The sequence below is a fragment of the Mastigoproctus giganteus genome, chromosome 4 (assembly GCF_048544385.1).
Source record: "Mastigoproctus giganteus isolate SK-2022 chromosome 4, ASM4854438v1, whole genome shotgun sequence".
Taxonomy (NCBI): domain Eukaryota; kingdom Metazoa; phylum Arthropoda; class Arachnida; order Uropygi; family Thelyphonidae; genus Mastigoproctus; species Mastigoproctus giganteus.
Genome location: NC_143578.1, coordinates 114,484,634 through 114,509,229, shown reverse-complemented (window position 1 = coordinate 114,509,229; position 24,596 = coordinate 114,484,634). Strand labels below are relative to the sequence as shown.

The window sequence follows — 24,596 nt, the reverse complement described above, 5'->3', positions numbered from 1 at the left end:
TTCTTGTAATTTCTCTAGGATGGAAATTGGCAGAAAATATATATACAATTTTAATACCATTTTCTGTGAATGTAATATTACTGTATGTTATTATGATGTTATTTGGTTTTTAGGAGCATTAGCAACTAAGGCCATATTGCTCCAGGGATATGCGGTGGTCATTCCCTGACCTTTCCGCATCCTCCGTATTTGGTGATCACGGGCTCGAACCCTGGTGTAATCAAGAACCGTGTGCTACGCACTGCTGCTCCTGCCCACCTGGCTACGGAGGCACCGTATGGTATTATATGCATTCTTAGAATACACATAACATAAAATTATTTAACAGCTTTTTCATGTAAAGCAGGGTCCAACAGAAACCTTTCCCACTATATGAAAAATAAATTAAGTCAAAAGGTTGACCTAGCACAATTGTTGACTTTTCATCTCCATTTTAAACAAAATACACTAGTACAGAGTTATTTTTTTTATTTGAACATTAATCAACTCATTCACTCATTAATAGCAAAAAGGGCAAAAAAAAAAAAAAAAAAACTGTGTAAAGTCAGAAAATGTAAGTAGATACACAATAATTCAAAGTAAACTTGGAAAAAAAATAAATAATAAATAATAATAATATGATTTCTGACATTGGTGTTCTCCAGAATATTATATTTTTACACTGCAATCAACCAAAACACACTTTATGATTGACCATTTTCTGATAAGGCCCTAAACCAGTGGTTTTCAACCGGGGAACCACTGCACCCTAGGGTGCCGCAACATTATGGGGTGCCACATGTAATTTGGGTTTAAGTCACTTAAAATTATTTTTTTTTTAAATTTATACATTTATTTCATTATAAAAAGATCATTATCATCATCAGCCATTTCCAATCCACTGCAGGATGAAGGCCAGTCCAGCAACTTTCCACTTTCTTCTGTTTTGTCCAATGGCCATTATTTACTACCCACGAACTCATGAATTTCATCTGTCCATCCTCCTTTGTTGTCTTTCTTCCAGGTTTTCTTTTAGCTCCTCTAGGGGTACCATTCTGTTATTTTCTTAGTCCATCTGTCATCATATCTTCAAGCTATGTGTCCTGCCCAAGACCATTTTAATTCTTTAGTTTTGATAAGAATATCCTTTACTTGAGTTTTCTGCCTAATCCATGTGTTTCTCTTCTTATCTAACAGTCTGATTCCCAATATAATTCGTTCCATTCTTCGCTGTGTCGTTCTCAGCTTCTCTTCCATTCTTTTGGTGAGTGCCCAAGTTTCACTTTCATAAGTCATGGTGGGGAGTACACATTGGTTCATTATTTTACATTTCAGACAAATTGGGATATTGCTCCTCAGTATGTGACTATATTTCCTGAATGCTATCCATCCAAAATTTATTCTGCTCTTGACTTCCAGCCATTTATCATTATTACAGCTAATGACTTGTCCTCCTTTTCAATTACTGCTCTTTCACTCATTATATCCCTTTCTATGGCATACTTGTTCATCATTACTTTTGTTTTAGCCATATTCATCTTTAGTCCAAAATCCTTACTAACTCCACATTACTGATTAAGATTTTCCTCTAATTCTTTGGGATCATGGCTTATGATCACAATGTCATCTGCAATTCGTAAATGGTTTAGGTACTCTGCATTCACATTGACTCCTTTCTGCGACCAGTCTAATCTACTGAAAGCTTCCTCAAGGGCAGCAGTAAACAACTTCGAAGATAGTGTATCCTTGTCAAACTAGTTTCTCAATTTTAAATTTGCTACTGTCTTTGTCTAGTCTAATAAAGGAGGTAGCATTCTCATATATTTTCTTCAAAATGTATGGGGTATCTATGCCTTGTCTTTCCAGTGCTCAAAACATTGCTTCATGCTGTATGGAGTCAAATGCCTTTTCATAATCCACAAATACCAGGCATCGTGGTGTTTTTTTTTTTTTTTTTTCATTTGCTTTCTTCATTAGCTGCAATATTACATGCAGGTGATTCATTGTTGAGAATCCTGTCCTAAAGCCAGTTTGCTCTTTTGGTTGATTCTCATCAAGTATTCTTTCTAATCTGTTAGTAATGAATCTTGTAGATGTGGGACAACAAGCTAATTGGTCTATAATTTCCAATTTCCGATTAATTTCCTTTCTTATGCAGCAAAATTATGATTGCATTATTCTGCTCTTTAGGCATCACGCCCTTCCTAATGTATTTTGTGAAGTCTTGCCAGTTTCTGTGTCATATCCCTTCTTCCAAATTTTAACAACTCTACAGTAACTTCATCTTCACCCGGGGCTTTCTGATTCTTTATTTTCTTCAATGCATGTTCCATTTCATCAGGAAGGATATCGGGTATGTCGTATGTGTTGCAAATTAGTGATTCATCTTCCCCACTGGTGGCATCATTTCCTTGCTCCTTATATAATTCTCTATAGTAGTCTTCTACTATTTGAATTATCCCTTGTCTGCTATTTATAAATACATCATCACTATTCTTCAGTTTCAATATCATTTGTCTTTCTGTATTATTTCTCATGGCTGCTTATTTAAGTTCTTTGTTTTCTCTTAATACTTGTTCTACTTTTCTTGTGTTAAATCTTCTTGTGTCCTCTCTGAGTCTCTTTCTAATGGCTTTGCATAACTCAGTATACTCCTTGTCAGCGTTTATCTTGCTCTTCATTTGTCACATTATGACAAGTGTTTCTTGACTAATTTTTAGCATAACTCAGTATACTCCTTGTCAGCGTTTATCTTGCTCTTCATTTGTCACATCATGACAAGTGTTTCTTGACTAATTTTTTCTTCTTTGGATTTCTTTGGCTTTATTACTTTCAGAAAGTTGTAAGCCACTCCCTGACTTATGCAAGGATTGTGCTCCACAAAACTCTACGTAAGTAGAATTTTACATAAGTCGGAATTTCCCTAAATGCTTGTGCAGCACCGTAACTATGCGCTCTGAATTTGACTGAAGTAAAAAGAATTATTCGGCAAACATGTAAATTTTTATCTCACACGCAAGAAAAATTACAAAACTGTGCATTCGAAATGTACAATAAAAAGATTAAAGACAAGTGCCAGTACAAACACCTCAGGGGCACTTGCTTCTTAATCTGAATTTTCATCCTTATTACTAGCTTATTTTCCCTCCCCAATATAGCACCTGAACGCTATTTTGTGATCACTGTTGGTCCTTTAACGTGTTATTTTATGTGCACTGTCCTTCAAAATATTATTCACTGTTGAAGCATTCAGACCTAATTCCCTTGCAATAGGTGACATACTTTGTTCTGCTTCGTACTTCTTAATCATTTTTATCTTTATTTATAAATCAATTTTGTTTCATTTCCTAGCCCTGCCACCACTTACACTTTCTGTTGGTTGCTTTCCCTTCATCATTGTAATAAGTAAATAGGAACCGAGAGAAGATTCTGAAATTTTATTCGTTTTTTATATGATTGAAGATTTCAGTGAAGGGGAAATGCATTTCACCATAATAACATAAATACCCACACAATTCCAGTTATCAGTATTATCGTAACTGCAATAAGATCAAGTTTACTACCCATTTATAATAGATTGCACTAACAGAAAAGACCAATAACCCGGAAAGTGCAAATTGTTTTTATTGTTTTATGGTCATGATCTCCAAAAATGTGCTTTAGAAAAATATCACAAAGACTTTCAAAATTGACTCATAACAGAACATGTGATAAGGATGAAAGTGTAGTGCAATTTCTATTATAAAAATGGAAAAATTTGGAGACGAGTTGTTAATCCATTTGGGCTCATCCATGTCCACTTTCTGTTCACCTTTTTCTTGAAAAAAAGTGTTCATTACCGACATTCCTCGAGATTCTGCAAATTCCGCAAGTCTTTCACCAATTCCAAAATTTCCTATAGTTTCCCTTTCTGCACGGTTTGTCTCTTTCCAACCTTAGCATTTAAGTCCCCCATAATAATGGTGTAGTACAGCGGTTCCCACACTGGGGTCCGCAGACCCAGGGGGGTCTGCAAAACAACCCTTGGAACTGTTCAAATTATTCGTTCTATGTATAGCAAATTGATGATAAATAAAGTTATTATTATATATTTATATAAAAATAAGAATAAAGTTGAGTTATTTTAAACACAAAACTTTGAATTTTCTTTTCAGAAAACCCAGTGTTCATACATACGGCAGACTGTCGAAGTAACGGTACCCCAAATAACGGCGCATTGATATCGGATGTATACATACAGTGCAGAAAAAAGGAAACGGCAAGTCATGTGATTACTGTATTTGTTTACATTCACATTTTCAAAGTGAATTCTAATACTAATATCATGGATTATACTGCTGTTTTATATTTATTTTAAATTAAAAACAGCTCACTAAAGTTAATAAATTCATACAGAGAAGAAAAGAACAACATTAAAGCTGTAATAAACTTGATATAATCCAAACTATTACATTAGGGTCACCTGGAACGTTAATTCATATACCCATGTGTATTGTATCTGTATTTTGCATGTGTTCTCTGCTCGATTTGCCTGTTTTGCTAGATGAAAAACTGCAGTTTCTGGGAAAAAAACCTTGCTATATATACACTGAGACCCATTAACTCAGCTACAGAGTGAAAAAAGCCTATAAAGTTCGTCATTGACATGATTCAAACCCAGGCCGTCATGTGGTGTTAGGAGGATGGTGACGACACCACTGTACTACCTGCACAGACTAAACTTGATATAATAAAGAAAATAGAATGGGTCATAAGCAGAAGCATGTTAATGGCAGAATATAACACTGGATCATCAATGTGTTTATGTTTTTTTTTATGTGCAGTTAATGAAATTGCACTCTTAATCTCTCTATTTCTTATTTAGCCTCATTATTTCTGCATTAAATATATTATAAATAAAACTTTCTAGATAACGGAAAAATTGAAATAACGGCATCACGAATCTCTGAAAGTGCTGTTATTTCAAAAGACTACTGTATATATGCATGAACACTGGGTTTTCTGAAAAGAAAATTCAACACACACACACACACACACACACACACACACACACACACACACACACACACACACACACACACACACACAGAGAAACATATGCAATATATATATATAGGGGTTCCATGAACTTTTTTTCATTTTTGGAGTCCATAGATCTCAGTAGTTTGGGAACCACTGGTGTAGTGAGTTTTCTGTTCATCTAGAAGTCTCTCAATTTCCATGTACATTTCTTTAACCTCTTCATCATCGTGGCTCGATTTTGGTGCATAAATCATTATAACCTTTAGCTTGTAACTCTTAGAAATCCTGAGAAGTAGTCTTGACACCCATGGCGATGTTTTTTTTTTTTTTTTTTTATGAAAACCCCAAACATGAGAGATATTAGAATCGATAGTACTTAGTACCATGCTTGAGTTGGAGGTTGAGAAGACGAAAGAAGATATCTGTTGATATTAGACTTGAACTTCTGTAGACTGTAATTTTCAGGAAATATGTATGAAGGAAGGTTGTTCCAGAAAACGGCAGTTGAATAAATAAACGAGGAAGATGAAAAGTTGGTTCTGTGAGTTTGAAGTTGGACAGTAAATGGATGTTGGCTGGTAGTGGCACGAGTTCGGACTGTTTTGAAAGAGAGAGCGGGAATTACAGAAGCCAATTCAGAAGAACAGTGCCCATGGAAGTATCCGCAGAAAAGGCATGCAGCAGAAACAGTACGTCTATGAGACAGCGATAGGAGAGACTCTGTTAGAGAAGAGTCATTAATTAACCTAACTGCCCTATTCTGAATGGAATCTAGAAGCCTGAGAGGGGTTTTGGGGGCACCACCCTAGATGTGGGAACAATATTCCATGGTAGGGTGGATTTGTACAGAGTGAACAGCTGTTTGGAAGAAAAGTAATGCCGAGAGCGAAAACCAAGTTTTTTAGATGCAGAGAAAGCAATATTTGTAATGTGGTTTATGCCAAGAGAGATTAGAAGTCAGGGTAATCCCCTAAAGAGATATATAATTTTGCCTAAGAAATAATAGGAACAGAAGTATCCTTTTTGCGAGATATAAGACAAGACTGAGTTTTAGGAGGATTGAAATCAACTAAGTTATCTTTGCCCCACTGGAGAATTACCTAGAGATCAGCATTTAAGGAATTAGTAGCAGATATTCGAGAAGTTGAAGCTGATTGAGCAGGCAAGGTTTCTCAAACTGAAAAGTGGAATGCAATCTGCTATCATCGGCAAAACCACTTTTTCCAGTCAATGGAAGGTCATTAATATATAAGAGGAAAAGAGTGGGGGAAAGAACTGAACATTGGGGGGGGGACACTAGCATTAGTGGAGAAGTTAGAAGACAGAGAGCCATCTACCATCACCCTCAGTGAGCGATCGAGAGAAAACTAGACAACCAATTACAAAAAACAGTTGGCAAACCATAAGATGGAAGCTTGTTTAGAAGAGCTTTATGCCAAACACGATCGAAAGCTTTTGAAATGTCAAGAGCAACTGCTTGTGTTTCACTGAATATTTCCACTGAATTTGTCCATAAATGGGTAACATAAGCCAAAATATCACCAGTGAATCGACGCTGACGGAATCCATACTGGTGATTGTTGATCAGACGGAAGGTTTCTAGGTAGCTTAAGAGTTGGTGGTTAATTGATTTCTCCATTACTTTAGAAAGAGTACAAGTAATTGCAATGGGACGATAACTGGATGGGAGGATTTGTCACCCTTTTTAGGAACTGGCTGGATATGAGCTAATTTCCAACTGGCTGGATATGAGCTAATTTTCACTTTCTTATTCCACCTTTGGAATAAGAAAGTGAAAAAAGGTGGCAAAGAATAGAAGTAAGTTCAGGAGCACAGGTTTTGAGAACAAGTAGAGAAATACCATCAGGATCTGGAGCTTTCTTAGCATCAAGATTTGTCAAAATCCTTCTGACATCCTTTTGATGGAAGACCACAGGAGGCATTGAACGGAGCCCACCACATACCCACTACGTAAGAGGTGTTTTACCAAAATCATTAATACATGAGTTGAAAGAAAAATGGGATGCTAGCAGGTCAGCTTTATTCTTGGCCAAAGTGACAACAGAACTATCTGGTTTTGACAGAGTTATGAGCAGAGATGGGCAAAGGTTGCAGCCAATAGCTTTGGCAAGAGACCAGAATGCTCGGCTACCATTAGGGCATGAAGCAAGTTTTCTATTCTTAGCCTGTTCAAAATCTAGTTTGGACTGATTAATAACTGCTTTGCAATTGTTGCGAGCTTTGGTGTATGCAAAAAATGAAACTGAAGAATTGGAAGCATGCCAATTACGATATGCAACGTTCTTCTCTTGAATAGCCTTAACACATTTATTAGAAAACCAAGGTTTAGATAAAAGACGAGATTTTAGGTGGAGTGTGGAATAAAGGATTCCATTACTACAAGAATAATTTCACTAACACGACTGAGCAAATGTTGACATCAGAAGTTTTGAAACAGTAATCCGACCAAGGAAAAGAAGAAAAGAAATCTCGCAGGTCATCCCATTTTGCATTCTTCTAATGCCAAACAATATGAGGTTGGGAATAGCCATGAGATAAAGGCTCCATTGGAGAAGAGAATCACCAAGTTGTGATCTGAGGTGCCTAAAGGACCACTCACTTCGCGTGTACTTAGAAGGGTTGTTTGTGAGAAAAAAATCAAGCGTGTTGGTTGTATGGTTAGGACAGTCTGGTATTCTGGTAGGTAAATGAACAATCTTTGCAAAGTCATTAGTAATTGCAAAAGCCTCAGTGTCTCGACCAGCTGGATCGGTGAGTCTAGAAAACGGAAGCCAGCTGGAGTTGTGAACTTTAAAATCGCCAACAAAAATTACCTCACTGTTAGGGAAGTTGGACTGGAGAAGTCAAGTTGCAAAGAGAGGAAGTCAAAATGCTCCAAGTGATTAGTGGAGTTGGGAGAATGGTAGAGACAATAGATGAATCTGATACAATGAGGTAGAGAGATTTTAAGCCAGAGAAGTTCAAAAAGAGGAGATTCAAATTACAAAGTCTCTGACAGGAAATATCGGAAAGGACATATGCACAAGTACCACCTTTGAGGCGAAAGGAATCATACAGCAAATAATTTGGGCAACTGAGATGAGAGTTGAATCAACCGATAACTGAGATTCTGTCAGAAAAGGTACATGAGGTTTGGCAGACTGCAAGTTGAAATGGACATTATTGAGACTATGTATATTTGTGAAATGAACTAGGAAGTGTCTGGGAGGTCTAGATCTTTTCGCAGATAAGCTTACTTTATCAGTTTGACAATTTATGGTGTATTCAATAGTAAGAAAAAGTGAGGGGCGGCATGCTGTATAGTCATGAAATTTTTGGATACCATGTACACATGGTAAGAATATACCCAGATCCTTGACATAATGTCGCCTCGGCAATGCCCACCACATACCCACTACTGGACTCCCTCCAGTCACTATCTGGCAGAGTAGAGGTAGCAAGATGAGCTTAAACTAGCTGATCCGGTAGCTCCTAAAGAGTTACCAATAGGTTTGATCCATTGTACTAACTAGTGGAGGCGCCTCCGTAGCCAGGTGGGCAGGAGCAGCAGTGCGTAGCACACGCTTCTTGATTAGACTGGGGTTCGAGCCCATGCCCACCAAATACGGAGGATGCGGAAAGGTCAGAGAATGACCACCGCATATCCCCGGAGCAATATGGCCTTAGTTGCTAATGCTCCTAAAAAAACCAAAACAACAACTAACTAGCGGCCATCCTGCGAACACCATTTTAGAGGTGTACCCTCAAAATGTAAGGAAGATTGGATCTCGCCATGATGCCCATCATAACCTCAAAAGTCATCAGTCATACTGCATGATGGGAGAGTTGACCGGAACTTATCTCTGCATACTAAACACGGGTTCCACAACTTCAAGCCTCCAATAAGCAAAGTGCACCAGTTGACGAGAGTCATCTACCACCTAGTATTGCCTGGTAACAGAGGGACAGCATTCCTCCATGTGGTGTGGGTGCCACACCTCGACCCCTGATTACATTGGTTCACACATGGGTGGTCACCCACAGTTTGCTTGTGCATGGGGGTTATACCCAGGATTAGTAACAATCCCACCATCATGAAGGTGCAAACGGAGGATCTGGCTGTCACAGACTGTTCAGACTTTGCTGAAATTGGGCCGACTTGACTTGAATGAGACCCAAATATCAGTTCCATCAGTGTTTTAGACTCCCAGGTAGCAAGTACAGCTTGTCTGGCATATCTGAGAGAATGTCTGGGACAACCTCAAGGATCATGTACTTTTGAATTCCAAAATGTTGTTTTTTATATCTTTATGGACCAGAAAGCCAACTCCATCTTCGCTCTTTTCTCTGTTTCTATTGGTGTACAGCAGATTTCCACTTGATAAACTTACAAGTGATCCATTTCTTCTTGTTTCAGCCAAACCGTTGATATTCCAATTCACATATTCTAATTCCTTTTCCAGCTCTAATATCCTATCTTCACTGATAAGCGATCTTATGTTGTAACAGGCTAAGTTCAGTTTCCATGCATGGCAGCCTGGATGTACCTATAAAAAAACCTTATTATTGTGTTCCATAAACCACAATGACAGTATTTATGTCAACTGATCATTCTATTTACAATTCCGAAATAACAAAAATACAAGAAACTTCACATTATAAAAGATAATAATTTCATTACACACAATATTAAATTACGGTTAACTATTTGTGGTCCCTTGTCAAGTGGGACTCGACATGAGACAAATATGTGTCCCAGGACGTTTTTTTATTCTCTATATTGAGGTGCTAAATTTTAGTACCACTATATAAAGAATGAAATTATTATATAAGTATATATAACTTGTATTATGAATTGTAATTTTGTTTATAATTATATTATTATAATAACTATTGTATAACATATTTTTTAATATTATATATATATATATATATACATACAGAGAGAGAGAATTGGATCTAACAGGCAGAAATTTGAATAGGGGTGCCACAAAATTAAATAAATTACTTAAGGGGACCGTTATTAAAAAAAGGTCGAAAACCACTGCCCTAAACCATGAATTAGAAATCTATACAAGTAAACAGTATCACAAAAGTTCTTATAAATTTTTCTTAATAAATGATATTCAATAAATTAATCTAAAAAGTTTATATAAAAAAAATTGAGAATTGCTTTCACTAACTCCCCTGGCTCCAATCATCTTTCAGTCATAAATTATGAAAAAGTTGCAACTCTTCAGTGTAGATTATACTTTTGATTAAAAAGCAGATGCAAAAGCTTATCCAAAATGAGAATTTCCACTGCACAAATGAAAGATACTTTTGTGCATTTATGATTACCTAAGTATAGATTCATTATAGAGGCCTTTAAGGATGCCTCCATTTTCTGAAAGGAATTCAACAGGCACATATTTAGGAGTACAGTAAAACTTGCTGAATTCAAAGTACTAGATAATTCATCAAATGCAGACATTGTGCCACAGAAACATGGTGCCACTCAAACATAAGGGATGGAAATTTCAACATGGTGAGTGTAATGGATACAGAATGGGCAGAAAAGGTGGGGATGGGAGTTTGGTCTTGGTTAAGAAGTGCACACGAACAAAGGCAGTGCACCAAGAAGTGGATTGCCAGTGCAATGGTGAGCCACCTTGGTGTGACATAGATGCTGAGAAAACTAAAATGAGAATAGGAGTCTGTTATAGGTCAAATGACTGGGATGAGTATAATGAACAACTACATGGGCAGGTAGAGTGGACCAGTAAATAGGAATGTCTTATAATGGGGGAGGCTTTTCATACCAACTAAGAAATACTGGTCAAGGTTTAGGCCCAAAAGGATGTCAGATGAACTGGGACTTGTGACAGAGAAGAAAAATTCATGGGATGCATATAAACCTCAGGGGCTCACATCTGGTGAGTATGGGCTTGGCAAACCCAAGGGTCTTGAGTTGGATATCATCATTCTTCTCTCTCTCTCTCTCTTGCTTTCTTGGCGATTCCCTTCTCTCTCTCACTCACTCACTCATAGGGTAGGGTAACTTGGGGAATTTTTTTTGGCTGGTGCAGCATAAGCCTCAGGCTTCCTTGCACCATATGACTAATAATAATAATAAATTATCAGACAACACAGAAGCCTATTGTAGATATAAGCTAGTCTGTAATCAAGTAACAAAACAGGTTAGGCAAGCGAAGGCAGATAACGAGAAACTTTGGCAAAGGAAGCAAATAAAAACAGCAAAGACTTCTTTGTATAGACTTCTTTATATAAACTCTAGAAAGAAGGGGATGAGACTGGTCCACTTGATATTGATGGTTTGACTGTTGGTGATCCTGCTTAGATAGCTCACAAACTGAAAGAGTATTTTGCATCTACATTCACACATGAAGAATTCTGTAGGGAAGTGGAGAACAGAATCTTATTAAACTCTAACAGGGAGCTAAATGATTTTGCAATAACTGAGAGCAAAGTGGAGAAGAAATTATTGAAGTTAAACATAAGAAAGGCACTTGGGTGGATAGGATCTATCCAATTATATTAAAGAAGGCAGCAAAGGAATTAAGCAACCCTATAATCATAATTGGCACTGGAGACTAGGCACCAGCAAGGTGATCTGATAGAGGTGTATAAAGCCTTGAATGGTTTAAGCATGCTCAATGCTGATGGGATTCTTCCTCTAGCTCAGAAAAATCACCTGAGAGGGCATAAATTCAAACTGAGGAAAGACAGATGTAGGATAGACGTGCGGAAATTTGCCTTTAGCCAGCGGGTGGTTGGTTGGTGGAACAGACTTCCATCCCTTGTGGTGGAGGTTGATAGCCTAAATAAGTTTAAGGCTCAGCTGGACAGGTATTTTGAACGAACAGAGGGGTGAAGTGGAAGTGGGTTTTTTTTTTTTGGCTGATGCTGCATAAGCTTGCTTTCTTGCATCAAATGCCTCTACTAATACTAAATACTAATTATGAGAGCATCGTTTGATTCAGGGGAGGTCCCCATGGACTGGAGATGTGCAAATGTATCTCCAGTTCACAAAGGGGGATAAAAGCGTGATATGAGTAATTATAGACCTGTTAGTTAAACTTCTGGAAGTTAAACTAACTAAGTTAGTTTAACTTCCAGATAAAATAATGGAGTCACTGGTCAAAGATGCATTGCAGGATCATCTAGACAAGACTACAGCAATAATTCAGACACACCATGTGTTTGTTAAGGGAAAGTCTTGTATGACAAATCTGATTGGATACTATGATGTGGTTACAAAGGAACTAGATGCAAAAAATAATTTTGATATCATATACTTAGATTTCAGGAAAGCTTTTGCCACTTTTGCACATGGAATATTACTATACAAGTAATCCTGGAGCAGTATGTTATTAAGGGTAAGTTGCTACAATGGATAAAAGGGTGGTTGAGTGGGAGAAGACAGAGTGGTAATCAATGGGTGCTGCTCTTCGTGGACTAATGTTATTAGTGGAGTCCCACAGGGTTCGGTGTTGGGTCCACTGTTGTTTTGTATATTTATCAATGATATTGATGAAGGTATATCAGGCTTAATGTCAAAGTTTGCAGATGATACAAAAGTTGGCAGGGTTGTTAATGACAGTAATGGCAGTGTGCTACTGCAACAGGATCGAGATAATTTGGGCAGCTGGGCTAAGAAGTGGCAACTGAAGTTTAACCTTGACAAATGCAAAGTACTGCACATGGGTAGAAGTAACCCCAGAGGAATGTACCAACTGTGTGGTACTACACTTAGGGTGGTAGAAAATGAAAAAGACCTGAGAGTGATTGTGTAGTCAGATATGAAGTTTTCTGAGCAATGAAGACAGCCTGGCAGAACAGGATATGGAAGACTATTGTTAATGATATACAAGAATTTTGCTAGCAGGGAAAAGGAGGTGATTATTCCTTTGTAAAAGCAATGGTCAGGCCATGCCTTGAGTACTGTGTACAGGTGTGGAGGCCTAATTTTAGGAAGAACGTAGAGTTGCTTGAGCGTGTACAGAGAAGGGAAAGAAGGTTGGTAAGGGGAATGAAGGGGTCCTCTTACAAAGAGAGGCTTAAGTTCTGCAAATTGCAGTGGCTGGACACTAGGCACCTGCGAGGTGTATAAGGTCTTGAATGGATTGAGCACGCTGAATTCTGATGGGATTCTTCCTCTTGTTCAGATTACAAGCCTGAGAGGGTTTGTTTGTTTGTTTGTTATTTGGTTTTTTAGGAGCATTAGCAACTAAGGCCATATTGCTTTGGGATATGCAGTGTCATTCCCTGACCATTCCACATCCTCCATATTTGGTGGTGATGGGGTTGAACCCCGGTCCAATAAAGAAACATGTGCTATGCACTGCTGCTCCTTCCCACCTGGCTATGGAGGTGCCAAACCTGAGAGGGCATAAACTCAAACTGAGGAAAGGCAGTTGTCGAATAGATGTGCAGAAATTTGCCTTTAGCCAGCGGGTAGTTGATTGCTGGAACAAACTTCCATCTGTCGTTGAGGAAGTTGATAGCTTAAATAAATTTAAGGAAGTGGACAAACTTTTGGAGTTTTGGATAGCTTAAATAAATTTAAGAAAGTGGACAAACTTTTGGAGTGAATGGATGGGTGAAATGAAAAGTTTTTTTCTTCTTTTTTTTGGCTGATGCTGTATAAGCTTGCTTTCTTGCATCACATGCCTCTGCTAATGCTAACTTGAACTTTCCAGATATTGACTAAAACTTTGGGCTAATCATTCAGAGTAGCAGAACCTTTCTGGATTTACTGGATGGTGCTTTTCTACAACAAAATGTTTAAGAGGCGATAAGAGAAAACAATACTCTTCACGTTTATCAGCAGTGGCACTTCATTTACTACATATTTTTAGAAACCATTACGCAGCAGTGATCATATTATACTACTGAATTACTTAAAAATATCTAACTACTGTCAAAAGTAAAGGGAAGAGGTTTTACTTTCTTACAAGTGGCTAAATTGGTTACAGACAGTTCTTAAATTCTTTTAAGTAGGGCCAACTGATGATAATACCAACTGCTAATTCCACATGAGAATTCAGAAGTAATCACTGAAGGGTCATTCCATGTCAAGTGGCTTAGGTTGCTGCTCGACCATCTTCAATTTTTTTACTGGTCAACCATCTTCAATTTTGTTACTGGTCGACCATATTCAATTTTGTTGAAACTTGGTGTGGATGTTTAAACAGGTTTAAAATGAAGCTGTGCAAAATTTCAGTTCAAAGTATAGTATGCTTGAGGCACCAGCACCTTTTTTGTGGAGGTCACTTGTGTTATGCGGAATAAATAACAAAAATTTTCAAAGTTTTAAGTGTTACTGTTACCCAATGGTGAGAGGTAGTACTCTGAAACTATATCTAGTTAACTTCTGGCAGAGAATGCAAAACTTTGGTGTCCAGGCTCAAAAACCTTCACATTTTTTTACAATGGGGTCTAAAACTGGCACCAAAAGTTTGTAGCAAAAAATTTAAGCAAGACTTTTTCAAGTCATAACTTAGAAATAAAAACCTTTGGTACCTTCTTCTTTGGGCATTCCATTTAACATCTGTATGAATTCAGCCTAACTAAATATGAGCTCTTATACTTGTTTACTGGCTGAGATATTTTCCTTCAAAGATAGATCAAATTTTGACTTTCAAATTTTGAGTCTATCTTTAGGGGCAAATATCTTAATGTGGGACCCCTTCAATTCTCTTGTTTTTGTCACCACTGGAAAGACAGAGTTTCAGCTACAAGGATCATGGTTTACATGTTTTGTGTCTTTGCACTTAAGACCTTAAAATTAAGCCTAAACATCAAGTAGTTTTATGTGCCATATTGTTATTTTGTGAGATCTTTTTTGTTGCAGAACACTTCCTTAATCCTGCCTAATGTTTAGAATAATCTACAAATAGAGTATATTCTAGAATTCTTGAATATTCTAGAAGAATACCCAAGAATTATAGAATATTCTACAATTCTGGAATATTCTTGAATTCCAAAAAAACTGATGAACATTCTAGAACTCTGGAATATTCTAGAATCATACAAAAAAAAGTATAAATACCTGATATTTGAACCATGCTACTATTAATGTGTTTTATCTTCATGATGAACAGTTTGTCTATTTTGTTCTTCTATTTTTTATTGTTTGACTGTAATAAAGTTTTCATTGCTTGCAGAAACATCCACTTATTAGTCAGTATGAAAGCCATGGAATCAGAAGATTTTGCTGGAGATAAGCTGGACTCATGCACCATCAGTCATATGGATAATTCTAAATGTCATGTGCTATCCTATACACGCAAAACTGAGTTAAAATTATATAAAGAATTTGAATTTGAAGAACAACAGCTGATAGGTTGATGTAGTGGATTAAAACTGGGTGAAGAAGACAATTTGTCTACATCATGAAGTGTTGCTTTTGACAAAATTTGAATTTTTGTAGCGTTCATGTTGCAATCCTTTCCAGAAGAAAAATCATATGGTGAAAAAAAGTTTACAACCAATTGATTTGTCAATGGCAGACTACCTGATAAAGACCTAACAAAGGTAGACATAAAACCAGGCCAGAAGCTGTGTCCATCATGCTCAAAGGAGTCTAACAGCCGAAAAACAGCAACAGGAACATCAACTTCATCTGGATCGGACCATGATGACAAATTGCATGTGACTGAAAGCTTGAACATAAGTTTGATGGCTATTGGTATTTCTCCTCTGAAATTTCAGCGAATGGCTAAGAGAGACTCACAAGGTTATACCAAAAGGAAGGCAAATCAAGTACAAGATGTAATTGCTAGTAAAATTGCATCTATTGGTGGCTTGGATCCAAATGACATCATGGACCCAAGTGCAAGTGATCAGTGTGAAAACTGCTTAGATTACGAACTGCTGAAAGAATTGAAAGAAAAGTTGATGGTATCAAGTCATTCCGAAATACTTCAAATACTTCAAACACTAGCTCCAGTTAGTTGGTCCATAAAGAAAACAATGGAAGAGTTTAGTGTCTCAGAATGGTCAAGAAAGCTAGAAAACTTAAAGCAGAAGGAATCATGGCCATACCTGGAAAAAAGCTTTTTGAGCAAGTAAAGCAAAAGGTAATGGAATTTTTTGAAGATGATGAATTTAGTCGGATATGACTACTACTCAGTGACTACTACTCAGCAACTTGAAGGAAATGTTTATAACTTATCGAGATAGAAATGGATCTGACATTGGATTTTCTAAATTTTGTAAACTTCGACCCAAGTGGTGTGTCACAGTTGGTGCGCCAGGAACACATTCTGTATGTGTATGCACAATCCATCAAAATGTCAAGTTAATGTTAGCAGCAAGTCCTGCTGAATGTGATTACAAGGTTCTAATTGGTAAAAGATTTGGAGTCAAAAGATTGTATGCTTCATCGGTGTGAAAAATGTCCAGGAATAGATGAATTAAAAAAATTTCTACAGAATATTTTTGAAAACAATGAACCAGAAGATATTATTGAATTCAAGCAATGGATACACACTGACAGAGATACACTGGACACAAAGCAATTAACAACAGAAGATTTTATTGAAGAGTTGAGTACAAAGATATTTAACCTTTCCTCTCCTCACCACATTTCTAAACATCAAAGTTACCATTTGAAGTCAACAAAGGAAAGCCTAATGACAGGAGAATTGGTCATCTTGATGGATTTTGCAGAAAATTATTCATTTGTTGTGCAAGATGCTGTTCAAGGGTTCCACTGGGAGAATAGCCAGGCTACATTGCATCCATTTGTCATTTATTACAATGATGTTGAACTTCAGAATACAAGTTTCTGAATAGTCAGTGACTGCCTTCAACATGACACAATTGCAGTGCATGTTTTTCTAACCAACTTAATTGAATATTTGAAGAGTTTCATGACAGAAATCAGGCACATTTTCTACTTCAGTGATGGTTCTGCAGCTGAATACAAGAATTTTATTAACTTGTGTCATCATCAGAAAGATTTTGATATCAGTGCTGAATGGAATTTCTTTGGTTTTTTTTTTTTTTTTTGTTAGTTGTTCGTGCATCGGCTTTCTGTGGCCATAATGCACCTCCCAAAATTTTTGTATTTTACTCTGATCCAAGCCCAAGGCAGAATTCGAACCCACGACCTTTGGGTTGCCAGGCAGGCACTTTACTCACCTGGCTAGCCCAGTCGGCAAATTTCTTTGGCACTAGCCATGGCAAGTCACCATGTGATGGAATTGGTGGAATAATAAAACGACTGGCAGCAGGAGCAAGTCTCCAATGCTCAATTGAAAACCAAATCTGACATCAAGAAATATGTTTGAATTTTGTGACAAGCATGTGACTGGAATAAAATTCTGTTTTGTTTCTAAAGAGGAAATTGAGCAAGTAAGGCCATTTCAAGAGAAAAGATTTATAGACGGTCATACTATTGCTGGAACAAGAGAAAATCATCACTTAATTCCTATTGATGCAAGACATTCGTGTTTGCAGAGTATCAAATGACACGCCATCATCATTTGTAGCTCATGTAGATCAAACTAGTGAAATGAATATTCAATATGTGCCAATTGTTAATTTACAACTTGGCCAATCATTGCATGTATTTATGACAATAATTCGTGGATTGAAAATAATTGTGAAATTTCATATGAAGAGCATGATGTATTGGAAAATTTCATGCCTGCTTATGGAGCAGCTCGCTCATTTCACTGGTCTGCTAGACAAGATGTCTGCTGCATTTCTGAACAACAAATTATTGCCAATCTTCCAGCTCCAAAAACAACAACAATGGGACGACAATATAGCTTGCATGAAGTAGTAATATCAACCATCAATAAAAAATTCCAGTCCATTACGAAGCAGTGATTCAATATCTTCACACTCACTTGCTTATTTCAAATTGTATTGTGTTTTAAATAAATTTTGTTGCAGTTATAACTTCTTTTAAGCTTAGAAACCAATAGAACATCATCTTTATGCTTGGAATCCTGAATAAAGACCACTTTTCAGACTTGGGAACTTGCACTAAAGAAACCCATGCAATTTCTTTTCTTGCCATTTGCACACTCATTGTAAAAAATACAGATCTTGTGCATTGGCAATATATCCTTTCTCCTTACACCAAAGGGCAGAGTAATGCAGGAAATTTCACTCTTGTAAATGCAACAGTTTTGTCCTTATTGAGATGTGAAACTTCACCATCAAATAAGTATGCAAATATTATGTGGAAAATATAAAATGTTTAAGGCCTTAAGTAGCAAGACACAAAACTGAAAAACCATGATTCTCGTTGCTTAAAACCTTGTTGCTCTTTCCAATTATGGCAAAAATGAGAGAACTGAAGGAGTCACACATTAAGATATTTTTAGTCTATGATGTCATAGCCTAAAAATAGGTCAAATTTGAGTCTATCTTTGAAGGAAAATATCTCAGCTAGCAAACAAGTATAAGAGCTCATATTTAGTTAGGCTGAACTCATGCAGATATTAAATGGAATGCCCAAAGAAGAAAGTACCAAAGGTGTTTTTATTTCAAAGTTACGACTTTCAAAAGTCTTGCTTAAATTTGTCACGACAAATTTTTGGTGCCAGTTTTAGACCGTGCTGTAAAAAAAATGTGAAGTTTTTTGAGCCTTGACACCAAATGTTTTGCATTCTCTGCCAAAAGTTAACTAGGTATACCAAGTTTCAGAGCATTACCTCTCAATGTTGTGCAACAGTAACACTTAAAACTTTGAAAACGTTTTGTGATTTGGTCCACGTAACACAAGTGACCTCCACAAAAAAGGTGCTGGTGCCTCAAGCATACTATATTTTGAACTGAATTTTTGCACAGCTTTTTTGGAAACCTGTTTAAACATCTACACCTTTTTTTTTTTTTTTCTTTTTTTTTTTTGGTAGTTATTGGCGCATCGGCTTCTGTGGCCATAATGCACCCATCTACACCAAGTTTCAACAAAATTGAAGATGGTTGAGCAGGGACCATCTTCAAAATTAGGCCACTTGACATGGAATCACCCTGAAGTAAATAAAACTTTTCAAGCCATGATACTTTTCAAAGTCTAGTTCTAAATGGATGTAAGATGAACTGATAACTAAGTAACAGAGAAGAAAAATGAATGGGATGATCATAGATTAAAAATGGGCACAAAAACTTACAGTATGTAAAAACTGGTCTGCAATCAAGTCACAAAGGGTTGGGAGGGGTTAGCCAAGCTAAAGAACTTTATGAAAATTCTTTGGCTAAGAATACAAAGAAAACTAGAAAAGAATTCTTTGCTTATGTTAACACCAGATATGAATGACTTAACTATTGATGATTCTGTGCAGGTTGCTGACAAATTGATTGGATTGGATTTTACTGGTGCATTTGCAGCAGCAGCTATTTCGCACCAAGACAGAGGCAAAAATAGAATCAGGTAATTTTAAAAGAGGTTGCCTGGTCGAAAGATTATGTATAAGTTTAAAAGGCAGTATTTATTCTAAAAATATAAAGTTTATTTTATATACATGTATATAAATTAGTAAATGTAAAAAAGTAAAAAAAAGCTGACACCTGGTCATTGTCAGATAAAATCTGACTGAGTGTATAAGGCTCAGTCAGATGGTTAAAAACGCATATTATAAAAATCTGGGCACTCAATTAAAATATGTTTCAGAGATAAAACTCTATCACAGGACTTGCACATAGGAGGATCATCCGCCCTCTGAGAAATTGAATAAATATTTTGCATCTATATTCATGTGTGAAGAAATCTTTAGGAACAGGAATACCAGAAGTAAATATGGCACCTGGAGCTGATGGATTCTATCCAAAATCTATGTTAAAAGAAGCAACAAAAGTGATACATACATAAACCTAAAGCCATAATTGAGAGCATTCTTGAATTCAAGGGAAATCCCTTTGGTCTGGGGATATGGAAAAAATTTCCTAATCACAAATTTGATGAATTTGAAGTGCTGGTCAAGACATCAAAGGTGGATATTGTTGGAATATCAGAGATGTGGTATCACACAGAGATAAGGAATGCAGAATTGGAATTTGGGGAGTACTATGTGTACAGAAAGGATAGGAAGGGAGGAGGGGCTATGCTATTAGTTAAGAAACACAAAATCTAAGGAAGTGTAGCAATGTAGAGTCAGTTTGGTGTGACATAAGCACTGGGAAAGCAAAAATGAGAGTAGGAGCGTGTTACAGGCCTAAATGACTCTAATGAATACAATGAACAATTGTACAGAGAAATAGAATGAGCTAGTAAATCAGAATGTGTTATAATGGAGATTTTAACTTCCAGATACTGACTGGAACTTGTGGGTTGGTCACACACACTAGCAAGACTTTTGTGGATTTATTGGATGACTGTTTTCTGCAACAGCATGTTCAAGAGGCAACTAGGGAGGGTAATACTCTTGATCTGGTTATCAGCAGTGATTAATCATGCATTAAGAATTTGCAGATAAAGGAACCACTAATTGGCAGTGATCACAGTGTACTGATGTAGGATTTACTCAAAAGATATAATTACTATCAGGGATAAAGGGAAGGGTTTTTGCTTCTGTAAAGGTGACTACAGTGGTCTCAGACAGTTTTAAATTCTGTACCGTGGGACTAACTGATGATTGTTACCAACAACAAATTCTAAGTGGGAAGCATTCGAGGAATTAATTGTGGATGCTACTAGGCTTTTCACACTAATTAAGAAATTTCCAGATTCTGCAAAATTGCAGCATTTGGAAACTAGGCACCTGTGAGGTGATCTGATTGAGGTGTATAAGGTCTTGAATGGATTGAGCAGACTCAATGCTGATGGGATTCTTCCTCTTGCTCAGATTATAAACCTGAGAGGCCATAAACTCAAATTGAGGAAAGGCAGTTGTGGAAAAGATGTGCAGAAATTTGCCTTTAGCCAGTGGGTAGTTGATTGCTGGAACAAACACCCACCTGTCGTTGTGGAAGTTGATAGCTTAAATAAATTCAAGGAGAAACTGGACAAACTTTTAGAGGGAATGGTTGTGTGAAATTTTTTTTTTTTTTTTGGCTGATGCTACATAAGCTCATATCCTTGCTTTCTTGCATCACATGCCTCTATTACTACTACTACAACGACAAAGGAAGATTAAAGATCAATGTGAATAATTAAAGCCCTGCAAGCTTAACTTCTGTTCTACAGAAAATAATGGAATCAATGATGTACTGCATGGTTATCTTGACAGGAATGCATTTTTATGAAAATCACAGCATGAACTCGCCTGACCAATCTGATTATTTGCTATGATGCAGTAACAAAGAAATTGGATGCAAAAAATATTCGACATTATATACTTAGATTTCACTAAATCTTTTGACAATGCTCCTCATGAAACTATTGTAAATTGGAGCAGGGAAACATCTGGGTCAAGTTACTGCTATGGTTAAAGGATGGCCAAATGGCAGAATACAGAGAGTGGTTATAAATGTGCATAGCTCTTCTTGGTCTAATGTCATTAGGGGGAAACCTTCAAGGTTTGGTGCTGGGCTTCACACCGTTTTCAGTATTCATTAATGAAACTGATGATGTCATATCAAGCGTACTCGCTAAGTTTGCAGATGATACAAAGGTTGGGAGGGTGGTTAACAACAGGCATTAAGGCGTATTATTCCAAGACCTAAAAAATTAGGTAGATGGACTGAGATTGCACAGCTGAAGTGTAACAACTTCAGGAAGTGCAGCTTCCTGAAGATCAATCATATAGGAAGCTGCACATGCGGCTATCTGGTCCTGTCAAGAATGAGCCAGGTATGCAGGTGCGTGAGTGCAAGATATCAATGTGGGTGCAGGTGCAAGATATCAATGTGGAAAGGAGCGTCCAGTCCAGGAGCCCCAGAAGGAGACAGAATGCAAGAAAAATTTGGAAACGGATGTGGCAAGCCTATCTGCCATGGAGAAAAGCCCAGATGAAACAGCGAAAACGAATTGGAAGTAGCAGTCTGGTTTGGAATTGAACTCTGAACTTATAGACTTGTAAGCTGAACTCTGTCAGATATTGGTTGATATTTTATTTCAAAGGAAATTTTTTTGCAATTTACCGTTAAGTTATGGTAATGTACAATTGTGTTATTAGGTTGTCAGACAGATTAAGTTGAAGATCATGAAATGATGTAGGGGTGCTTAAGTTTTGCAGTGTCTGGAAACTAGACACCGGCGAGGTGATCTGATAGAGGTGTATAAAGCCTTGAATGGTTTGAGCATGCTCAATGCCAATGGGATTCTTCCTCTTGCTCAGAATAATCACCTGAGAGGGCATAAATTCAGATTGAGGAAAGACAGATGTAGGATAGATGTTCGGAAATTTGCCTTTAGCCAGCAGGTAGTTGGTTGGTGGAACAGATTTCCATCCCTTGTTGTGGAAGTTGATAGCCTAAACAAATTTAAGGCTCAGCTGGACAGGTATATGGAACGAACGGAGGGGTGAAATGGAAGTGGTTTTTTTTTTTTTTTTTGGCTGATGCTGCATAAGCTTGCTTTCTTGCATCATATGCCTCTACTAATGCTAATTCAAGGTACTGCACATCGGTAGCAATAATCCCAAAATAACGTACCGATTAGGTGGTACCACAGTGAACGTAATGGAGGAAAAAAAAAAAAAGAAACTAGGGATAATGTACAGTCTGTCATGAAGTTTTCTTAGCAATGCCCACAGGCTGCTATGCCAGCTTATGGGTCCGAGGTTGGGCCAAATGGTTAATAAGCAGCAACGGAAAGGGATGGATTATTTTACGAGAAGCGAAAAATAAGTTTTGAAGTTGCACCAACTACACACCAGAGGCAAATTCGTGTGTGGGCGGGGGGCATATGCCCGGCCTTAACCAAAATTTTGAAATTAAAGAAAAAGAACGCAGGAAGCGTTCTAAAAAAATAACTCAAAAGCTTGGTCGCCATGCCCCCCCCCCCCTTACGATGATACCTGCATCTGGTCGCCATGCCCTCCACCTTAAGATACCTGGTTACGCTACTGATCCACACAACGCATCTGCTGACCTCGCCCATAACGTATTGTATAGTTAACAAACAAAACTGAACATCATAAATTTATATGCGGTTTATCCATATTCACCTCTCTTGTCTTTTAAACAAGCAGTAGAAGTATAATTGGATATTCACATAACATATACAACCTTACTTCTTCCATGTTGCTATACAAAACAATTACTCCAACTTGGACTGAAATTTAAAAATAGGCACAATGTTACTTCGAAATGTGTTTTGTCAAGTAGCCAAATATAGCCCAACATCGGCACCTTTTTGTAAACAAAATGGTTTCTATTTGCATCAAACGTGTAAGACTATAAATATGCAGTGCTTTCTGTCTAAATTCCAGCAATTATGGCCCTTATGCTTGTCATCTAAGTAGACTATAATATGAAAAAAGCCAATAAAAGTTCACCGTAATGAAGTCACTGGTTAAAGAAATGAAAGTTCAATAATGAAGTCACTGGTTAAAGATGCATTGCAGGATCATCTAGACAAGACTGCAGCAATAATTCAGACCCAGCATGGGTTTGTTAAGGGAAAGGCTTGTCTGAAAAAAATTTGATTGGATACTACGATGTGATTAAAAAGGAACTGGATGCAAAAAATAATTTTGATATCATATTCTTTCAGAAAGCTTTTGACAATGTTGCACATTGAAGACTACTGTACAAATTGGAGCAGAATAGTATCAAGGGAAAGTTGCTATAATGGATAAAAGGGTGGTTGAGTGGAAGTGGAGAAAACAGAGAGTGGTAATATATGGACGCTGCTGTTCGTGGACTAATGTTATTAGTGGAGTCAAACTGGGTCCGGTGTTAGGCCAACTGTTGTTTTGAAGAAGTGGCAAACTGAAGCCACATTGACAAATGCAAAGTACTGTATATGAGTAAAGTAACCCAGATGAACGTACAAACTGTGTAGTACTACACTTAGGGGGTAGAAAATGTAAAAGACCTGGGAGTAACTGTGCAGTCAGATAGGAATTTTACTGAGCGATGCAGACGGGCTTTCAGTGCAGGTCATGGTGGTTTTGTCAATGATATATAGGAATTTTGCTAGCAGGGAGAAGGAGGTGATTGTCACTCTCTATAAGGCAATGGTCAGGCCACGCCTTGAGTACTGCGTACAGGTCTGGAGGCCTCATTTTAGGAAGGATGTAGATTTACTTGAGCGTGTACAGAGAAGGGCAACAAGATTGGTGAGGGGAATGAAGGGATCCACTTACCAAGAGAGGTTTAAGTTCTGCAAATTGTAGTGGCTGGAGACTAGGCACCTGCGTGGTGATCTGATTGAGGTGTATAAGGCCTTGAATGGGTTGAGCACTCTGAATTCTGATAGGATCCTTCCACTTGTTCAGATTACGAACTTAAGGGGGCATAAATTCAAATTAAGAAAAGACAGATGTAGATTAGATGTGGGGAAATTTGCCTTTAGCCAGCGGGTGGTTAATTGCTGGAACAAACTTCCATCTGTCGTTGTGGAAGTTGATAGGTTGAATGAATTTAAGGAGGAACTGGACAGGCCTTTGGAGGGAATAGTGTGATTTTTTTTTTTTTTTTTTGGCTGATGCTGCATAAGCTCATACACATGCTTTCTTGCATCACAT

The 24,596-nt window shown here is 37.4% G+C and overlaps 1 protein-coding gene across 1 annotated transcript in view; it reads right to left on the bottom strand.

The window, feature by feature from the left end:
• Window positions 1–23,177, bottom strand: part of LOC150087003 (uncharacterized) — a 293,648-nt gene extending 270,471 nt beyond the window's left edge. Inside the window, exon 1 of the mRNA XM_090371738.1 lies at window positions 23,073–23,177. The gene's annotated coding sequence lies outside the window, so the exon portion shown is untranslated. The remainder of the gene's footprint in view (window positions 1–23,072) is intronic.
• Window positions 23,178–24,596: the final 1,419 nt, after the last annotated feature.